The sequence below is a fragment of the Vicugna pacos genome, unplaced genomic scaffold (genome assembly GCF_048564905.1).
Source record: "Vicugna pacos unplaced genomic scaffold, VicPac4 scaffold_192, whole genome shotgun sequence".
Lineage (NCBI taxonomy): Eukaryota > Metazoa > Chordata > Mammalia > Artiodactyla > Camelidae > Vicugna > Vicugna pacos.
This window is the reverse complement of record NW_027328871.1, coordinates 3,576,942-3,602,919: the sequence shown is the minus strand read 5'-3', so window position 1 is coordinate 3,602,919 and position 25,978 is coordinate 3,576,942.

Below are 25,978 nucleotides of genomic sequence, written 5' to 3'. Positions count from 1 at the left end.
ATATAGAACACAGAATATAGAATATAGATTAGAAAATATAGAACCCAGAATTTAGAACATGGGTGCAGAACACAGAATTTAGAATATAGAATACAGTATACTGAATACAGTATGCAGAATATAGAATGTAGAACACAGAGTATAGAATATAGAATACGGAATACAGAATATAGAATATAGAACACAGAATATGGAATATGGAAAACAGAATACAGAACCCAGAATTTAGACCATAGAATGCAGAACACAGAATTAAGACTTTAGATTACAGAATGCTGAATATAGAATTTAGAACATAGAATTCAAAACACAGAATATGGAATACAGCATACAGAACGCAGGATTCAGAACATGGAATTGAGAACACACAATACATAATATAGAATAAAGGAATAGAATGTAGAATATAGAATGTAGAACACAGAATATAGAATATAGAATACAGAATGCAGTATGCAGAATTTAGAACAAGGAATTCAGAACACAGAATATATAATAACGTATACCGAAATATTATGTGGTATATAGAAAGTTGTACACAGAATTTATAATATAGAATACAGTATATAGAATGTACAATACAGAATGTAGAACACAGAATATTGAATACAGATTACGGAATACAGAACCCAGAATTTAGAACATGGAAATCAGAACGCATAATATAAAATATAGTATGCAGAATACATACTATACAATGTAGAATACAGAATGTAGAACACAGAATATAGAATATAGAATACAGAATGCAGAAACTTGATTATACAAGTTGTAATACAGAACACAGAATTTAGAATATAGAGTGCAGAATACAGAATATAGAATATAGAATTTACATTGTTGAACACAGTATATGGAATATTGTATACAGAATACAGTATATAGAATGTAGAATACTGGATGTAGTAAGAGAATATGGAATTCAGAATACAGACTACAGAACACAGAATTTAGAACATGGAATTCAGAACACAGAGTTTAGATTTTAGAATATTGAATACTGAATATAGAATGTATAACACAGAATATACAACACAGATTATAGAATATAGAATACACAATGCAGAACACATTATTTAGAACATGGAATTCAGAAAACAGAATTTAGTATATAGAATACAGTATACAGAATGTTGAATATAGAATGTATAACACAGAATATAGAATATAGAAAACAGAATACAGAACCCAGAGTTTAGAACGTAGAATTCAGAACACTGAATTTAGAATATAGAGTACAGAATACAGAATATAGAATGTATAATTTAGAATGTACAAAACAGACTATAGAAAACAGAATAGAGAAACCAGAATTTAGAACATTGAATGCAGAACACAGAATATAGAATACAGAATACAGAATAGAGAATGTAGAACAGAGAATGCAGAACACAGAATAAAGAATAGAGAATGAAGAATACAGAACCCAGAATTTAGAACATGGAATGCAGAACCCAGAATTTAGAATGTAGAACACAGAAATAGAATTTAGAATACGGAATGCAGAATATTGAATACAGAATATAGAATGTAGAACACAAAATATAGAATAGAGAATTTAGAACATGGAATGCAGAACACAGAATTAAGAATATAGATTACAGAACACTGAACATAGAATTTATAATATACAATGTAGAACACAGAATATAGAATATGGAAACAGAATACAGAAATCAGAATTCAGAACATGGAATGCTGAACACAGAATTTAGAATATAGAATACAGAATACTGAATATACTATTTAGAATATAGAATGTAGAACACCGAATTTAGAATATAGAATAAAGAATACTGAATATAGAATTTAGAATATAGAATGTAGAACACAGAATATAGAATGTAGAATACAGAATATAGAATCCAGAATAAAGAACATGCTATGCAGAACACAGAATTAAGAATATAGATTAAATAATACTGAATATAGAATTTCGAATGTAGAATGTAGAACACAGAATATAGAATATAGATTATAGATCCCAGACCTAAGAACATGGAATGCAGAACACAGAATTTAGAAAATTGAATGCAGAACACGGTATTTAGAACATACAATACAGAATACTGAATATATAATTTTGAATATAGAATGAAGAACACAGAATTTAGAATATGGAATACAGATTACTGAATATAGAATTTAGAATATAAAATGTAAAACACAGAATATAAAAAATAGAATACAGAATGTACAACCCAGAATTTAGTACATGGAATCAGAACCCAGAATTTAGAATATACAATACAGAACACTGAATATGGAATTTAGAATATAAAATGTAGAACACAGAATATAGAATATAGAATAAAGTGTATAGAACCCAGAATTTAGAACATGGAATGCAGAACACAGAATTCAGAATATAGAATACAGAATAGTGCATATAGTATTTAGAATATGGAATGTAGAACACGGAAAAAAGAATATAGAATACCTAATACAGAATATAGATTGTAGAATATAGAATGAAATGCACAAAATTTAGAATATAGAATAGAGAATATAGAACCCAGAATTTAGAACATGGAAACCAGATCACAGAATTAAGAATATAGAATACAGAATACCAAATATAGAATTAAGAATATAGAATGCAGAACACAGAATATAGAATATAGAATACAGAATACTGAATATAGAATTTACAACATGGAATGCAGAACACAGAATTTAGAATATAGAATATAGAATATAGAAGCCAGAATATACAACATGGAATACAAAACACAGAATTTAGAATATAGAATACAGAATACTGAATATAGGATTTAGAACATGGAATTTAGAACCCAGAATTTAAAAATTGAATCAGAACACAGAATTTAGATTATAGAATACAGAATACTGAATATAGAATTTAGAATATAGAATGAAGAAAACATAATATAGAATATATAACACGGAATGCAGAATATAGAACGTACAATATAGAATGAAGAACAAAAAATATAGAATATATAATAGAGAATATAGAACCCAGAATTTAGAACATGGAATTCAAAGCACAGAATTTAGAATATAGAATACAGGATAATGAATATAGAATTTTGAATATACAATGTAGAACACATTATATAGAATATAGAATACGGAATGCAGAATATAGAATGTAGAATATTGAATGTCGAACACAGAATATAGAATATAGAAAAGAGATTATAGAACCCAGAATTAAGAACACGGAATAAAGAACACAGAATTTAGAATATATATTATAGAATTTAGAATATAGAATGTAGAACACAAAATATACAATATTGAATACATAATGCAGAATATATTATACAGAATATAGAATTTAAAACACAGAATATAAAATATGGAAACAGAATACAGAATCCCGAAATACGAACATGGTATGCAGAACACAGAATTTAGAATATAGAATAGAGAATACTGAATATAGAATTTAGATTATTGAATGAAGGACACAGAATATAGAATAGAGAAAAGAGATTATAGAACACAGAATTTAGAACATGAAATGCAGAACACAGAATTTAGTATTTAGAATACAGATTACTGAATGTAGAATTTAGAATATGCAATGCAGAACATAGAATATAGAATATATACTACGGAATAAGGAATATAGGATTTAGAATATAGAATGTAGAACACAGAATATATAATATAGAATATGGAATGCAGAATAAAGAATGTAGAAATAAGAATGGAGTTCACAAAATATAGAATATAGACTGGAGAATATAGAAGCCAGAATTTAGAACATAGAATACAGAACACAGAATTTAGAATATATAAAACAGAATACTGAATATAGAATTTAGAATATAGAATGGAGAACACAGAATATACAATATAGACAACTGAATGCAGAATATAGGATATAGAATATAGAATGAAGAACACAAATTATAGAATACAGAATAGAGAATATAGAACACAGAATTTTGAACACGGTATGCAGAACACAGAATTTAGAAAAAAGAATATAGAATTTAGAATACAGAATTTAGAAAACAGCATATAGAATATACAATACAGAATACTACATATAGAATTTGGAAAATAAAATTTAGAACACAGAATATACATTGTAGAATACGGAATGCAGAATACAGAATACAGAATATAGAATATAGAACACTGAATCTAGAATATGGAAAAAAGAACATAGAACACAGAATTTAGAACATGGAATGCAGAACACAGAATTTAGAAAATAAAATACAGAATACTGAATATAGGATTTAGAACACAGGATATAGAATATAGACTACGGAATGCAGAATATAGAATACCAAATATAGAATATAGAACACAAAATATAAAATATGGAATACAGAATACATAACCCAGAATTTAGAATATGAAATGCAGAACACAGAATTTGGAATATACAATATAGAATTTAGAATATAGTATGTAGAATATAGACTGAAGAACACACAATATAGGATAGAGAACATAGAAAACAGAATTTAGAACACGGAATGAAGAACACAGAATTTTGAATATAGAATATAGAATTTACAATATACAATGTAGAACATAGAATTTTGAATATAGAATAGAGAATACTGAATATAGAATTTAGAGTACAGAATGTAGAACACAGAATATAGATTAAAGAATACGGAATGCAGAATATAGAATACAGAACATAGAATGTAGAAAACAGAATATAGAATATGGAAAATAGAATACAGAACCCAGAATTTAGAACATGGAATGCAGAACACAGAATATAGAATATAGAATACAGAATACTGAATATAGAATTTAGAACATAGAATGCAGAACACAGAATTTAGAATATAGAATACAGAATACTGAATATTGAATTTAGAACATGGAATGCAGAACACAGAATTTAGAATGTAGAACACAGAAATACAATTTAGAATACAGAATGCAGAATATTGAATACAGAATATAAATGTACAACACAAAATATAAAATATGTAAAACAAAATACAGAACCCAGAATTTAAAACATGGATTGCAGAACACAGAATTTAGAAAATAGAATACAGAATACTTAATATAGAGTTTACAACATAGAATGCAGAACCCAGAATTTAGAATATAGAATACAGAATACTGAATGTAGAATTTAGAACATGGAATGCAGAACACAGAATTTAGAATATTGAATACAGAATAATGAATATAGAATTTAGAATATAGAATGTAGCACACAGAATATAGTATATAGAATAGAGAATATAGAAACCAGAATTTAGAACATGGAATGCAGAACACAGAATTTAGAAAATAAAATACAGAATACTGAATATAGGATTAAGAACACAGGATATAGAATATAGAATACGGAATGCAGAATATAGAATACCAAATATAGAATATAGAACACAAAATATAAAATATGGAATACAGAATACATAACCCAGAATTTAGAATATGAAATGCAGAACACAGAATTTGGAATATAGAATATAGAATTTAGAATATAGAATGTAGAATATAGAATGAAGAGCACACAATATAGAATATAGAATAGAGAATATAGAACCCAGAATTTAGAACACGGAATGAAGAACACAGAATTTTGAATATAGAATATAGAATTTAGAATATACAATGTAGAACACAGAATTTTGAATATAGAATAGAGAAAACTGAATATAGAATTAAGAGTACAGAATGTAGAACACAGAATATAGAATATAGAATACGGAATGCAGAATATGGAATACAGAATGTAGAATGAAAAACTCAGAATAGAGAATACGCCATAAAGAATATACAATACACAATATAGAATGTAGAACACCGAATATAAAAAATGGAAAACAGAATACAGAAACCAGAATTTAGAACCTGGATTGCAGAACACAGAATTTGGAATATAGAATACAGAATACTGAATATAGAATTTAGAGTATAGAAAGTAGAACACAGAATATAGAATATAGAATACGGAATGCAGAATATAGAATACAGAATATAGAATGAAAAACACAGAATAGAGAATACAGCATAAAGAATATACAATACAGAATATAGAATGAAGAACACAGAATATAAAAAATGGAAAACAGATTACAGAAACCAGAATTTAGAACATGGATTGCAGAACACAGTATTTAGAATATGATATACAGAATACTGAATATAGAATTTAGAACAGAGAATTCAGACACAGAATTTAGAACATAGAATAAACAATACTGAATATAGAATTTAGAATATAGAATGTAGAACACAGAATATATAACATAGAATAGAGAATATGGAACCCAGAATTTAGAACATGGAATGCAGATCACAAAAATTATAATATAGAATACATAATAGTGAATATAGAATTTAGAATATAGAAATAGAACACAGAATATAGAATATAAAATACGGAATGTAGAATAAAGAAGGTAGAATATAGAATGAAGAACACAAAATATAGAATAGAGAATAGAGAATATAGCAACCAGAATTTAGAAATGCAATGCAGAACAGAGAATTTAGAATATAGAATTCAGAAAACTGAATAAATATTTTAGAATATAGAATGTAGAACATAGAATATAGATTATATAATACGGAATGCAGAATATACTTTGTAGAATGTAGAATGAAGAACACAAATATAGAATATATACTAGAGAGAATAGAACACCGAACTTAGAACCCGGAATGCAGAACATAGAATTAAGAATATAGAATACAGAATATTGAATATAGAACTTAGAATATAGAATGTAGAACACTTAATAAAGAATATAAAATACAGAATACTGAATATAGAATTTAGAATGTAGAATATAGAACACAGAATATAGAATATAGATTAGAAAATATAGAACCCAGAATTTAGAACATGGGTGCAGAACACAGAATTTAGAATATAGAATACAGTATACTGAATACAGTATGCAGAATATAGAATGTAGAACACAGAGTATAGAATATAGAATACGGAATACAGAATATAGAATATAGAACACAGAATATGGAATATGGAAAACAGAATACAGAACCCAGAATTTAGACCATAGAATGCAGAACACAGAATTAAGACTTTAGATTACAGAATGCTGAATATAGAATTTAGAACATAGAATTCAAAACACAGAATATGGAATACAGCATACAGAACGCAGGATTCAGAACATGGAATTGAGAACACACAATACATAATATAGAATAAAGGAATAGAATGTAGAATATAGAATGTAGAACACAGAATATAGAATATAGAATACAGAATGCAGTATGCAGAATTTAGAACAAGGAATTCAGAACACAGAATATATAATAACGTATACCGAAATATTATGTGGTATATAGAAAGTTGTACACAGAATTTATAATATAGAATACAGTATATAGAATGTACAATACAGAATGTAGAACACAGAATATTGAATACAGATTACGGAATACAGAACCCAGAATTTAGAACATGGAAATCAGAACGCATAATATAAAATATAGTATGCAGAATACATACTATACAATGTAGAATACAGAATGTAGAACACAGAATATAGAATATAGAATACAGAATGCAGAAACTTGATTATACAAGTTGTAATTCAGAACACAGAATTTAGAATATAGAGTGCAGAATACAGAATATAGAATATAGAATTTACATTGTTGAACACAGTATATGGAATATTGTATACAGAATACAGTATATAGAATGTAGAATACTGGATGTAGTAAGAGAATATGGAATTCAGAATACAGACTACAGAACACAGAATTTAGAACATGGAATTCAGAACACAGAGTTTAGATTTTAGAATATTGAATACTGAATATAGAATGTATAACACAGAATATACAACACAGATTATAGAATATAGAATACACAATGCAGAACACATTATTTAGAACATGGAATTCAGAAAACAGAATTTAGTATATAGAATACAGTATACAGAATGTTGAATATAGAATGTATAACACAGAATATAGAATATAGAAAACAGAATACAGAACCCAGAGTTTAGAACGTAGAATTCAGAACACTGAATTTAGAATATAGAGTACAGAATACAGAATATAGAATGTATAATTTAGAATGTACAAAACAGACTATAGAAAACAGAATAGAGAAACCAGAATTTAGAACATTGAATGCAGAACACAGAATATAGAATACAGAATACAGAATAGAGAATGTAGAACAGAGAATGCAGAACACAGAATAAAGAATAGAGAATGAAGAATACAGAACCCAGAATTTAGAACATGGAATGCAGAACCCAGAATTTAGAATGTAGAACACAGAAATAGAATTTAGAATACGGAATGCAGAATATTGAATACAGAATATAGAATGTAGAACACAAAATATAGAATAGAGAATTTAGAACATGGAATGCAGAACACAGAATTAAGAATATAGATTACAGAACACTGAACATAGAATTTATAATATACAATGTAGAACACAGAATATAGAATATGGAAACAGAATACAGAAATCAGAATTCAGAACATGGAATGCTGAACACAGAATTTAGAATATAGAATACAGAATACTGAATATACTATTTAGAATATAGAATGTAGAACACCGAATTTAGAATATAGAATAAAGAATACTGAATATAGAATTTAGAATATAGAATGTAGAACACAGAATATAGAATGTAGAATACAGAATATAGAATCCAGAATAAAGAACATGCTATGCAGAACACAGAATTAAGAATATAGATTAAATAATACTGAATATAGAATTTCGAATGTAGAATGTAGAACACAGAATATAGAATATAGATTATAGATCCCAGACCTAAGAACATGGAATGCAGAACACAGAATTTAGAAAATTGAATGCAGAACACGGTATTTAGAACATACAATACAGAATACTGAATATATAATTTTGAATATAGAATGAAGAACACAGAATTTAGAATATGGAATACAGATTACTGAATATAGAATTTAGAATATAAAATGTAAAACACAGAATATAAAAAATAGAATACAGAATGTACAACCCAGAATTTAGTACATGGAATCAGAACCCAGAATTTAGAATATACAATACAGAACACTGAATATGGAATTTAGAATATAAAATGTAGAACACAGAATATAGAATATAGAATAAAGTGTATAGAACCCAGAATTTAGAACATGGAATGCAGAACACAGAATTCAGAATATAGAATACAGAATAGTGCATATAGTATTTAGAATATGGAATGTAGAACACGGAAAAAAGAATATAGAATACCTAATACAGAATATAGATTGTAGAATATAGAATGAAATGCACAAAATTTAGAATATAGAATAGAGAATATAGAACCCAGAATTTAGAACATGGAAACCAGATCACAGAATTAAGAATATAGAATACAGAATACCAAATATAGAATTAAGAATATAGAATGCAGAACACAGAATATAGAATATAGAATACAGAATACTGAATATAGAATTTACAACATGGAATGCAGAACACAGAATTTAGAATATAGAATATAGAATATAGAAGCCAGAATATACAACATGGAATACAAAACACAGAATTTAGAATATAGAATACAGAATACTGAATATAGGATTTAGAACATGGAATTTAGAACCCAGAATTTAAAAATTGAATCAGAACACAGAATTTAGATTATAGAATACAGAATACTGAATATAGAATTTAGAATATAGAATGAAGAAAACATAATATAGAATATATAACACGGAATGCAGAATATAGAACGTACAATATAGAATGAAGAACAAAAAATATAGAATATATAATAGAGAATATAGAACCCAGAATTTAGAACATGGAATTCAAAGCACAGAATTTAGAATATAGAATACAGGATAATGAAAATAGAATTTTGAATATACAATGTAGAACACATTATATAGAATATAGAATACGGAATGCAGAATATAGAATGTAGAATATTGAATGTCGAACACAGAATATAGAATATAGAAAAGAGATTATAGAACCCAGAATTAAGAACACGGAATAAAGAACACAGAATTTAGAATATATATTATAGAATTTAGAATATAGAATGTAGAACACAAAATATACAATATTGAATACATAATGCAGAATATATTATACAGAATATAGAATTTAAAACACAGAATATAAAATATGGAAACAGAATACAGAATCCCGAAATACGAACATGGTATGCAGAACACAGAATTTAGAATATAGAATAGAGAATACTGAATATAGAATTTAGATTATTGAATGAAGGACACAGAATATAGAATAGAGAAAAGAGATTATAGAACACAGAATTTAGAACATGAAATGCAGAACACAGAATTTAGTATTTAGAATACAGATTACTGAATGTAGAATTTAGAATATGCAATGCAGAACATAGAATATAGAATATATACTACGGAATAAGGAATATAGGATTTAGAATATAGAATGTAGAACACAGAATATATAATATAGAATATGGAATGCAGAATAAAGAATGTAGAAATAAGAATGGAGTTCACAAAATATAGAATATAGACTGGAGAATATAGAAGCCAGAATTTAGAACATAGAATACAGAACACAGAATTTAGAATATATAAAACAGAATACTGAATATAGAATTTAGAATATAGAATGTAGAACACAGAATATACAATATAGACAACTGAATGCAGAATATAGGATATAGAATATAGAATGAAGAACACAAATTATAGAATACAGAATAGAGAATATAGAACACAGAATTTTGAACACGGTATGCAGAACACAGAATTTAGAAAAAAGAATATAGAATTTAGAATACAGAATTTAGAAAACAGCATATAGAATATACAATAAAGAATACTACATATAGAATTTGGAAAATAAAATTTAGAACACAGAATATACATTGTAGAATACGGAATGCAGAATACAGAATACAGAATATAGAATATAGAACACTGAATCTAGAATATGGAAAAAAGAACATAGAACACAGAATTTAGAACATGGAATGCAGAACACAGAATTTAGAAAATAAAATACAGAATACTGAATATAGGATTTAGAACACAGGATATAGAATATAGACTACGGAATGCAGAATATAGAATACCAAATATAGAATATAGAACACAAAATATAAAATATGGAATACAGAATACATAACCCAGAATTTAGAATATGAAATGCAGAACACAGAATTTGGAATATACAATATAGAATTTAGAATATAGTATGTAGAATATAGACTGAAGAACACACAATATAGGATAGAGAACATAGAAAACAGAATTTAGAACACGGAATGAAGAACACAGAATTTTGAATATAGAATATAGAATTTACAATATACAATGTAGAACATAGAATTTTGAATATAGAATAGAGAATACTGAATATAGAATTTAGAGTACAGAATGTAGAACACAGAATATAGATTAAAGAATACGGAATGCAGAATATAGAATACAGAACATAGAATGTAGAAAACAGAATATAGAATATGGAAAATAGAATACAGAACCCAGAATTTAGAACATGGAATGCAGAACACAGAATATAGAATATAGAATACAGAATACTGAATATAGAATTTAGAACATAGAATGCAGAACACAGAATTTAGAATATAGAATACAGAATACTGAATATTGAATTTAGAACATGGAATGCAGAACACAGAATTTAGAATGTAGAACACAGAAATACAATTTAGAATACAGAATGCAGAATATTGAATACAGAATATAAATGTACAACACAAAATATAAAATATGTAAAACAAAATACAGAACCCAGAATTTAAAACATGGATTGCAGAACACAGAATTTAGAAAATAGAATACAGAATACTTAATATAGAGTTTACAACATAGAATGCAGAACCCAGAATTTAGAATATAGAATACAGAATACTGAATGTAGAATTTAGAACATGGAATGCAGAACACAGAATTTAGAATATTGAATACAGAATAATGAATATAGAATTTAGAATATAGAATGTAGCACACAGAATATAGTATATAGAATAGAGAATATAGAAACCAGAATTTAGAACATGGAATGCAGAACACAGAATTTAGAAAATAAAATACAGAATACTGAATATAGGATTAAGAACACAGGATATAGAATATAGAATACGGAATGCAGAATATAGAATACCAAATATAGAATATAGAACACAAAATATAAAATATGGAATACAGAATACATAACCCAGAATTTAGAATATGAAATGCAGAACACAGAATTTGGAATATAGAATATAGAATTTAGAATATAGAATGTAGAATATAGAATGAAGAGCACACAATATAGAATATAGAATAGAGAATATAGAACCCAGAATTTAGAACACGGAATGAAGAACACAGAATTTTGAATATAGAATATAGAATTTAGAATATACAATGTAGAACACAGAATTTTGAATATAGAATAGAGAAAACTGAATATAGAATTAAGAGTACAGAATGTAGAACACAGAATATAGAATATAGAATACGGAATGCAGAATATGGAATACAGAATGTAGAATGAAAAACTCAGAATAGAGAATACGCCATAAAGAATATACAATACACAATATAGAATGTAGAACACCGAATATAAAAAATGGAAAACAGAATACAGAAACCAGAATTTAGAACCTGGATTGCAGAACACAGAATTTGGAATATAGAATACAGAATACTGAATATAGAATTTAGAGTATAGAAAGTAGAACACAGAATATAGAATATAGAATACGGAATGCAGAATATAGAATACAGAATATAGAATGAAAAACACAGAATAGAGAATACAGCATAAAGAATATACAATACAGAATATAGAATGAAGAACACAGAATATAAAAAATGGAAAACAGATTACAGAAACCAGAATTTAGAACATGGATTGCAGAACACAGTATTTAGAATATGATATACAGAATACTGAATATAGAATTTAGAACAGAGAATTCAGACACAGAATTTAGAACATAGAATAAACAATACTGAATATAGAATTTAGAATATAGAATGTAGAACACAGAATATATAACATAGAATAGAGAATATGGAACCCAGAATTTAGAACATGGAATGCAGATCACAAAAATTATAATATAGAATACATAATAGTGAATACAGAATTTAGAATATAGAAATAGAACACAGAATATAGAATATAAAATACGGAATGCAGAATAAAGAAGGTAGAATATAGAATGAAGAACACAAAATATAGAATAGAGAATAGAGAATATAGCAACCAGAATTTAGAAATGCAATGCAGAACAGAGAATTTAGAATATAGAATTCAGAAAACTGAATAAATATTTTAGAATATAGAATGTAGAACATAGAATATAGATTATATAATACGGAATGCAGAATATACTTTGTAGAATGTAGAATGAAGAACACAAATATAGAATATATACTAGAGAGAATAGAGCACCGAACTTAGAACCCGGAATGCAGAACATAGAATTAAGAATATAGAATACAGAATATTGAATATAGAACTTAGAATATAGAATGTAGAACACTTAATAAAGAATATAAAATACAGAATACTGAATATAGAATTTAGAATGTAGAATATAGAACACAGAATATAGAATATAGATTAGAAAATATAGAACCCAGAATTTAGAACATGGGTGCAGAACACAGAATTTAGAATATAGAATACAGTATACTGAATACAGTATGCAGAATATAGAATGTAGAACACAGAGTATAGAATATAGAATACGGAATACAGAATATAGAATATAGAACACAGAATATGGAATATGGAAAACAGAATACAGAACCCAGAATTTAGACCATAGAATGCAGAACACAGAATTAAGACTTTAGATTACAGAATGCTGAATATAGAATTTAGAACATAGAATTCAAAACACAGAATATGGAATACAGCATACAGAACGCAGGATTCAGAACATGGAATTGAGAACACACAATACATAATATAGAATAAAGGAATAGAATGTAGAATATAGAATGTAGAACACAGAATATAGAATATAGAATACAGAATGCAGTATGCAGAATTTAGAACAAGGAATTCAGAACACAGAATATATAATAACGTATACCGAAATATTATGTGGTATATAGAAAGTTGTACACAGAATTTATAATATAGAATACAGTATATAGAATGTACAATACAGAATGTAGAACACAGAATATTGAATACAGATTACGGAATACAGAACCCAGAATTTAGAACATGGAAATCAGAACGCATAATATAAAATATAGTATGCAGAATACATACTATACAATGTAGAATACAGAATGTAGAACACAGAATATAGAATATAGAATACAGAATGCAGAAACTTGATTATACAAGTTGTAATTCAGAACACAGAATTTAGAATATAGAGTGCAGAATACAGAATATAGAATATATAATTTACATTGTTGAACACAGTATATGGAATATTGTATACAGAATACAGTATATAGAATGTAGAATACTGGATGTAGTAAGAGAATATGGAATTCAGAATACAGACTACAGAACACAGAATTTAGAACATGGAATTCAGAACACAGAGTTTAGATTTTAGAATATTGAATACTGAATATAGAATGTATAACACAGAATATACAACACAGATTATAGAATATAGAATACACAATGCAGAACACATTATTTAGAACATGGAATTCAGAAAACAGAATTTAGTATATAGAATACAGTATACAGAATGTTGAATATAGAATGTATAACACAGAATATAGAATATAGAAAACAGAATACAGAACCCAGAGTTTAGAACGTAGAATTCAGAACACTGAATTTAGAATATAGAGTACAGAATACAGAATATAGAATGTATAATTTAGAATGAACAAAACAGACTATAGAAAACAGAAAAGAGAAACCAGAATTTAGAACATTGAATGCAGAACACAGAATATAGAATACAGAATACAGAATAGAGAATGTAGAACAGAGAATGCAGAACACAGAATAAAGAATAGAGAATGAAGAATACAGAACCCAGAATTTAGAACATGGAATGCAGAACCCAGAATTTAGAATGTAGAACACAGAAATAGAATTTAGAATACGGAATGCAGAATATTGAATACAGAATATAGAATGTAGAACACAAAATATAGAATAGAGAATTTAGAACATGGAATGCAGAACACAGAATTAAGAATATAGATTACAGAACACTGAACATAGAATTTATAATATACAATGTAGAACACAGAATATAGAATATGGAAACAGAATACAGAAATCAGAATTCAGAACATGGAATGCTGAACACAGAATTTAGAATATAGAATACAGAATACTGAATATACTATTTAGAATATAGAATGTAGAACACCGAATTTAGAATATAGAATAAAGAATACTGAATATAGAATTTAGAATATAGAATGTAGAACACAGAATATAGAATGTAGAATACAGAATATAGAATCCAGAATAAAGAACATGCTATGCAGAACACAGAATTAAGAATATAGATTAAATAATACTGAATATAGAATTTCGAATGTAGAATGTAGAACACAGAATATAGAATATAGATTATAGATCCCAGACCTAAGAACATGGAATGCAGAACACAGAATTAAGAAAATTGAATGCAGAACACGGTATTTAGAACATACAATTCAGAATACTGAATATATAATTTTGAATATAGAATGAAGAACACAGAATTTAGAATATGGAATACAGATTACTGAATATAGAATTTAGAATATAAAATGTAAAACACAGAATATAAAAAATAGAATACAGAATGTACAACCCAGAATTTAGTACATGGAATCAGAACCCAGAATTTAGAATATACAATACAGAACACTGAATATGGAATTTAGAATATAAAATGTAGAACAGAGAATATAGAATATAGAATAAAGTGTATAGAACCCAGAATTTAGAACATGGAATGCAGAACACAGAATTCAGAATATAGAATACAGAATAGTGCATATAGTATTTAGAATATGGAATGTAGAACACGGAAAAAAGAATATAGAATACCTAATACAGAATATAGATTGTAGAATATAGAATGAAATGCACAAAATTTAGAATATAGAATAGAGAATATAGAACCCAGAATTTAGAACATGGAAACCAGATCACAGAATTAAGAATATAGAATACAGAATACCAAATATAGAATTAAGAATATAGAATGCAGAACACAGAATATAGAATATAGAATACAGAATACTGAATCTAGAATTTACAACATGGAATGCAGAACACAGAATTTAGAATATAGAATATAGAATATAGAAGCCAGAATATACAACATGGAATACAAAACACAGAATTTAGAATATAGAATACAGAATACGGAATATAGAATTTAGAATATAGAATTTAGAACACAGAATATAGAATATAGAATACGGAATTCAAAATTTACTATGAAGGATCTAGAATTAAGAACACAGTATATAGAATATATAAAAGAGAATATAGAACCCAGAATTTAGAAATTGAATGCAGAGAACAGAATTAATAATATAGAATACAAAATACTAAATATAGAATTTAGAATATAGAAAGAAGAACACAGAATAATGAATATAGAAAAGACAATTTACAACATGGAATGCAGAACACAGAATTTAGAATATAGAATACTGAATATAGAATTTTGAAAATAAAAGGTACAACACAGAATATATAATGCAGAATACTGAATGCAGAATATAGAATACAGAATATAGAATGTAGAACACAGAATATAAAATATGGAAAACAGAATATAGAACCCAGAATTTAAGTATGGAATGCAGAACACATAATTTAGAATATAGAATACAGAACGCTGAATATAGGATTTAGAATATAGAATGTGGAACACAGGATATAGAATATAGAAAAGAGGATATAGAAACCAGAATTTAGAACATGGAATGCAGAACAGAGAATTTAGAATACAGAATACGGAATGCTGAATATAGAATTTAGAATATAGTATGTAGAACACAGAATATAGAATATAGTATACGGAATGCAAAATATTGTATGTAAAATCTAGAATGAAAAACACACAATATAGAATATAGAATAGAGAATGTAGAAACCAGAATTTAGAACATGGAATGCAGAACACAGAATTTAGAATATAGAATACTGAATACAAAATATATAATTAAGAATATAGAAAGTAGAACACAGAATATAGAATAGAGAATTTAGAACATGGAATGCAGAACACAGAATTTAGATTATAGAATACATAATACTGAATATAGAATTTAGAATATAGAATGTAGAACACAGTATTAAAATATGGAAAACAGAATATAGAACCCAGAATTTAGAACTTTGAATGCATAACACAGAATTAAGACTATAGAATACACATTAATTAATATAGATTTTAGTATATAGAATGTAGAACACAGTATATAGAATATAGAATATACAATAGAGAGTATAGTATCGAGAATTTAGAACATGTGATGCAGAACACAGAATTTAGAATATAGAATACATTATACTGAATATAGAATATAGAATATAGAATGTAGAACACAGAATTTAGAATATAGAATACAGAATGCTGAATATAAAGTTTACAATATACAATGTAGAACACAGAACATAGAAAATAGAAAATAGAATAGAGAACACAGAATTTAGAACATAATATACGGAATATTTTATAAACAATTAAAAAATTCTATGTAGGACATAGAATATAGAATATAAAATACATAATACTGAATAAATAATTTAGAATATATAATGTAGAAAACAGAAAAAAAATTAGCAAGGAAAATATTGAAGCCAGATTTTGGAACATGGAAAGCAGAACTCAGAATTTAGAATATAGAATACAGCATACTGAATATGTAATTTAGAATATAGAATGTAAACACAGAATTTAGAATATAGAATACAGAATACTGAATATAGAATTTATAATATAGAATGTAACACACAGAATGTAGTATATACAATTGTGAATATAAAACCCAGAATTTAGAACATGGAATGCAGAACACAGAATTTAGAAAATAAAACACAGAATACTGAATATAGAATTTAGAACACAGGATATAGAATATACAATACGGAATGCAGAATATTGAATACCATGCATAGACTATAGAAAACAAAATATAGAATATGGAATACAGAATACAGAACCCAAAGTTTAGAACATACAATGCAGAACACAGAATTTGGAATATACAATACAGAATACTGAATATAGAATTTAGAGTATAAAATGTAGAACACAGAATATATAATATAGAATACGGAATGCAGAATATAGAATACAGAATATAGAATGAAGAACACAGAATATATAATACGGCATAAATAATATACAATACAGAATATACAATGAAGAACACAGTATATAGAATATGGAAAACAATACAGAACCCAGAATTTAGAACATGGAATGCAGAGCACATTTTAGAATATAATATACAGAATAATGAATATAGAATTTAGAAAATAGAATGCAGAACACAGAATTTAGAATATAGAAAGCACAGTACTGAATAGAGAATTTATAAAAAGGAAAGCAGAACACAGAATTTAGAATATAGAATACAGAATACTGAATATAGAATTTAGAATATAGAATGTAGAACACAGAATATACAATATAGACAACTGAATGCAGAATATAGGATATAGAATATAGAATGAAGAACACAAATTATAGAACACAGAATAGAGAATATAGAACACAGAATTTTGAACACGGTATGCAGAACACAGAATTTAGAATAAAGAATATAGAATTTAGAATACAGAATTTAGAAAACAGCATATAGAATATACAATACAGAATACAACATATAGAATTTGGAAAATAAAATTTAGAACACAGAATATACATTGTAGAATACGGAATGCAGAATACAGAATACAGAATATAGAATATAGAACACTGAATCTAGAATATGGAAAAAAGAATATAGAACACAGAATTTAGAACATGGAATGCAGAACACAGGATTTAGAAAATAAAATACAGAATACTGAATATAGGATTTAGAACACAGGATATAGAATATAGAATACGAAATGCAGAATATAGAATACCAAATATAGAATATAGAACACAAAATATAAAATATGGAATACAGAATACATAACCCAGAATTTAGAATATGAAATGCAGAACACAGAATTTGGAATATAGAATATAGAATTTAGAATATAGAATGTAGAATATAGAATGAAGAGCACACAATATAGAATACAGAATAGAGAATATAGAACCCAGAATTTAGAACACGGAATGAAGAACACAGAAGTTTGAATATAGAAAATAGAATTTACAATATAGAAAGTAGAACACAGAATTTTGAATATAGAATAGAGAAAACTTAATATAGAATTAAGAGTACAGAATGTAGAACACAGAATATAGAATATAGAATACGGAATGCAGAATATGGAATACAGAATGTAGAATGAAAAACTCAGAATAGAGAATACGCCATAAAGAATATACAATACACAATATTGAATGTAGAACACAGAATATAAAAAATGGAAAACAGAATACAGAAACCAGAATATAGAACATGGATTGCAGAACACAGAATTTGGAATATAGAATACAGAATACTGAATATAGAATTTAGAGTATAGAAAGAAGAACACACAATATAGAATATAGAATACGGAATGCAGAATATAGAATACAGAATATAGAATGAAAAACACAGAATAGAGAATACAGCATAAAGAATATACAATACAGAATATAGAATGAAGAACACAGAATATAAAAAATGGAAAACAGATTACAGAAACCAGAATTTAGAACATGGATTGCAGAACACAGAATTTAGAATATGATATACAGAATATTGAATATAGAATTTAGAACAGAGAATTCAGACACAGAATTTAGAACATAGAATAAACAATACTGAATATAGAATTTAGAATATAGAATGTAGAATATAGAATGAAGAACACACAAAAAAGGATAGAGAATATAGAAAATAGAATTTAGAACACGGAATGAAGAACACAGAATTTTGAATATAGAATATACAATTTACAATATACAATGTAGAACACAGAATTTTGAATATAGAATAGAGAATACTGAATATAGTATTTAGAGTACAGAATGTAGAACACAGAATATAGATTAAAGAATACGGAATGCAGAATATAGAATACAGAATATAGAATGTAGAAAACAGAATATAGAATATGGAAAAGAGAATACAGAACCCAGAATTTAGAACATGGAATGCAGAACAGAGAATATAGAATATAGAATACAGAATACTGAATATTGAATTTAGAACATGGAATGCAGAACACAGAATTTAGAATATAGAATACAGAATACTGAATATTGAATTTAGAACATGGAATGCAGAACACAGAATTTAGAATGTAGAACACAGAAATACAATTTAGAATACAGAATGCAGAATATTGAATACAGAATATAGAATGTACCACACAAAATATAAAATATGTAAAACAAAATACAGAACCCAGAATTTAAAACATGGATTGCAGAACACAGAATTTAGAAAATAGAATACAGAATACTTAATATAGAGTTTACAGCATAGAATGCAGAACCCAGAATTTAGAATATAGAATACAGAATACTGAATGTAGAATTTAGAACATGGAATGCAGAACACAGAATTTAGAATATTGAATACAGAATAATGAATATAGATTTAGAGTATAGAATATAGCACACAGAATATAGTATATAGAATAGAGAATATAGAACCCAGAATTTAGAACATGGAATGCAGAACACAGAATTTAGAAAATAAAATACAGAATACTGAATATAGGATTTAGAACACAGGATATAGAATATAGAATACGGAATGCAGAATATAGAATACCAAATATAGAATATAGAACACAAAATATAAAATATGGAATACAGAATACATAACCCAGAATTTAGAATATGAAATGCAGAACACAGAATTTGGAATATAGAATATAGAATTTAGAATATAGAATGTAGAATATAGAATGAAGAGCACACAATATAGAATATAGAATAGAGAATATAGAACCCAGAATTTAGAACACGGAATGAAGAACACAGAATTTTGAATATAGAATAGAGAAAATTGAATATAGAAATAAGAGTACAGAATGTAGAACACAGAATATAGAATATAGAATACGGAATGCAGAATATGGAATACAGAATGTAGAATGAAAAACTCAGAATAGAGAATACGCCATAAAGAATATACAATACACAATATAGAATGTAGAACACAGAATATAAAAAATGGAAAACAGAATACAGAAACCAGAATTTAGAACCTGGATTGCAGAACACAGAATTTGGAATATAGAATACAGAATACTGAATATAGAATTTAGAGTATAGAAAGTAGAACACAGAATATAGAATATAGAATACGGAATGCAGAATATAGAATACAGAATATAGAATGAAAAACACAGAATAGAGAATACAGCATAAAGAATATACAATACAGAATATAGAATGAAGAACACAGAATATAAAAAATGGAAAACAGATTACAGAAACCAGAATTTAGAACATGGATTGCAGAACACAGTATTTAGAATATGATATACAGAATACTGAATATAGAATTTAGAACATAGAATTCAGACACAGAATTTAGAACATAGAATAAACAATACTGAATATAGAATTTAGAATATAGAATGTAGAACACAGAATATATAACATACAATAGAGAATATGGAACCCAGAATTTAGAACATGGAATGCAGATCACAAAAATTATAATATAGAACACATAATAGTGAATATAGAATTTAGAATATAGAAATAGAACACAGAATATAGAATATAAAATACGGAATGCAGAATAAAGAAGGTAGAATATAGAATGAAGAACACAAAATATAGAATATAGAATGGAGAATATAGCAACCAGAATTTAGAAATGCAATGCAGAACAGAGAATTTAGAATATAGAATTCACAAAACTGAATAAATATTTTAGAATATACAATGTAGAACATAGAATATAGATTATATAATACGGAATGCAGAATATACTTTGTAGAATGTAGAATGAAGAACACAAATATAGAATATATACTAGAGAGAATAGAACACCGAACTTAGAACCCGGAATGCAGAACATAGAATTAAGAATATAGAATACAGAATATTGAATATAGAACTTAGAATATAGAATGTAGAACACTTAATAAAGAATATAAAATACAAAATACTGAATATAGAATTTAGAATGTAGAATATAGAACACAGAATATAGAATATAGATAAGAAAATATAGAACCCAGAATTTAGAACATGGGTGCAGAACACAGAATTTAGAATATAGAATACAGTATACTGAATACAGTATGCAGAATATAGAATGTAGAACACAGAGTATAGAATATAGAATACGGAATACAGAATATAGAATATAGAACACAGAATATGGAATATGGAAAACAGAATACAGAACCCAGAATTTAGACCATAGAATGCAGAACACAGAATTAAGACTTTAGATTACAGAATGCTGAATATAGAATTTAGAACATAGAATTCAAAACACAGAATATGGAATACAGCATACAGAACGCAGGATTCAGAACATGGAATTGAGAACACACAATACATAATATAGAATAAAGGAATAGAATGTAGAATATAGAATGTAGAACACAGAATATAGAATATAGAATACAGAATGCAGTATGCAGAATTTAGAACAAGGAATTCAGAACACAGAATATATAATAACGTATACCGAAATATTATGTGGTATATAGAAAGTTGTACACAGAATTTATAATATAGAATACAGTATATAGAATGTACAATACAGAATGTAGAACACAGAATATTGAATACAGATTACGGAATACAGAACCCAGAATTTAGAACATGGAAATCAGAACGCATAATATAAAATATAGTATGCAGAATACATACTATACAATGCAGAATACAGAATGTAGAACACAGAATATAGAATATAGAATACAGAATGCAGAAACTTGATTATACAAGTTGTAATTCAGAACACAGAATTTAGAATATAGAGTGCAGAATACAGAATATAGAATATAGAATTTACATTGTTGAACACAGTATATGGAATATTGTATACAGAATACAGTATATAGAATGCAGAATACTGGATGTAGTAAGAGAATATGGAATTCAGAATACAGACTACAGAACACAGAATTTAGAACATGGAATTCAGAACACAGAGTTTAGATTTTAGAATATTGAATACTGAATATAGAATGTATAACACAGAATATACAACACAGATTATAGAATATAGAATACACAATGCAGAACACATTATTTAGAACATGGAATTCAGAAAACAGAATTTCGTATATAGAATACAGTATACAGAATGTTGAATATAGAATGTATAACACAGAATATAGAATATAGAAAACAGAATACAGAACCCAGAGTTTAGAACGTAGAATTCAGAACACTGAATTTAGAATATAGAGTACAGAATACAGAATATAGAATGTATAATTTAGAATGTACAAAACAGACTATAGAATACAGAATAGAGAAACCAGAATTTAGAACATTGAATGCAGAACACAGAATATAGAATATAGAATACAGAATAGAGAATGTAGAACAGAGAATGCAGAACACAGAATAAAGAATAGAGAATGAAGAATACAGAACCCAGAATTTAGAACATGGAATGCAGAACCCAGAATTTAGAATGTAGAACACAGAAATAGAATTTAGAATACGGAATGCAGAATATTGAATACAGAATATAGAATGTAGAACACAAAATATAGAATAGAGAAATTAGAACATGGAATGCAGAACACAGAATTAAGAATATAGATTACAGAACACTGAACATAGAATTTATAATATACAATGTAGAACACAGAATATAGAATATGGAAACAGAATACAGAAATCAGAATTCAGAACATGGAATGCTGAACACAGAATTTAGAATATAGAATACAGAATACTGAATATACTATTTAGAATATAGAATGTAGAACACCGAATTTAGAATATAGAATAAAGAATACTGAATATAGAATTTAGAATATAGAATGTAGAACACAGAATATAGAATGTAGAATACAGAATATAGAATCCAGAATAAAGAACATGCTATGCAGAACACAGAATTAAGAATATAGATTAAATAATACTGAATATAGAATTTCGAATGTAGAATGTAGAACACAGAATATAGAATATAGATTATAGATCCCAGACCTAAGAACATGGAATGCAGAACACAGAATTTAGAAAATTGAATGCAGAACACGGTATTTAGAACATACAATACAGAATACTGAATATAGAATTTTGAATATAGAATGAAGAACACAGAATTTAGAATATGGAATACAGATTACTGAATATAGAATTTAGAAAATAAAATGTAAAACTCAGAATATAAAAAATAGAATACAGAATGTACAACCCAGAATTTAGTACATGGAATCAGAACCCAGAATTTAGAATATACAATACAGAACACTGAATATGGAATTTAGAATATAAAATGTAGAACACAGAATATAGAATATAGAATAAAGTGTATAGAACCCAGAATTTAGAACATGGAATGCAGAACACAGAATTCAGAATATAGAATACAGAATAGTGCATATAGAATTTAGAATATGGAATGTAGAACACGGAAAAAAGAATATAGAATACCTAATACAGAATATAGATTGTAGAATACAGAATGAAATGCACAAAATTTAGAATATAGAATAGAGAATATAGAACCCAGAATTTAGAACATGGAAACCAGATCACAGAATTAAGAATTTAGAATACAGAATACCAAATATAGAATTAAGAATATAGAATGCAGAACACAGAATATAGAATATAGAAAACAGAATACTGAATATAGAATTTACAACATGGAATGCAGAACACAGAATTTAGAATATAGAATATAGAATATAGAAGCCAGAATATACAACATGGAATACAAAACACAGAATTTAGAATATAGAATACAGAATACGGAATATAGAATTTAGAATATAGAATTTAGAACACAGAATATAGAATATAGAATACGGAATTCAAAATTTAGTATGAAGGATCTAGAATGAAGAACACAGTATATAGAATATATAAAAGAGAATATAGAACCCAGAATTTAGAAATTGAATGCAGAGAACAGAATTAATAATATAGAATACAAAATACTAAATATAGCATTTAGAATATAGAAAGAAGAACACAGAATAGAGAATTTAGAAAAGACAATTTACAACATGGAATGCAGAACACAGAATTTAGAATATAGAATACAGAATACTGAATATAGAATTTTGAAAATAGAAGGTAGAACACAGAATATATAATGCAGAATACTGAATGCAGAATATAGAATACAGAATATAGAATGTAGAACACAGAATATAAAATATGGAAAACAGAATATAGAACCCAGAATTTAAATATGGAATGCAGAACACATAATTTAGAATATAGAATACAGAACGCTGAATATAGGATTTAGAATATAGAATGTGGAACACAGGATATAGAATATAGAAAAGAGGATATAGAAACCAGAATTTAGAACATGGAATGCAGAACAGAGAATTTAGAATATAGAATACGGAATGCTGAATATAGAATTTAGAATATAGTATGTAGAACACAGAATATAGAATATAGTATACGGAATGCAAAATATTGTATGTAAAATCTAGAATGAAAAACACACAATATAGAATATAGAATAGAGAATGTAGAAACCAGAATTTAGAACATGGAATACAGAACACAGAATTTAGACTATAGAATACTGAATACAAAATATATAATTAAGAATATAGAAAGTAGAACACAGAATATAGAATAGAGAATTTAGAACATGGAATGCAGAACACAGAATTTAGATTATAGAATACATAATACTGAATATAGAATTTAGAATATAGAATGTAGAACACAGTATTAAAATATGGAAAACAGAATATAGAACCCAGAATTTAGAAATTTGAATGCATAACACAGAATTAAGACTATAGAATACACATTAATTAATATAGATTTTA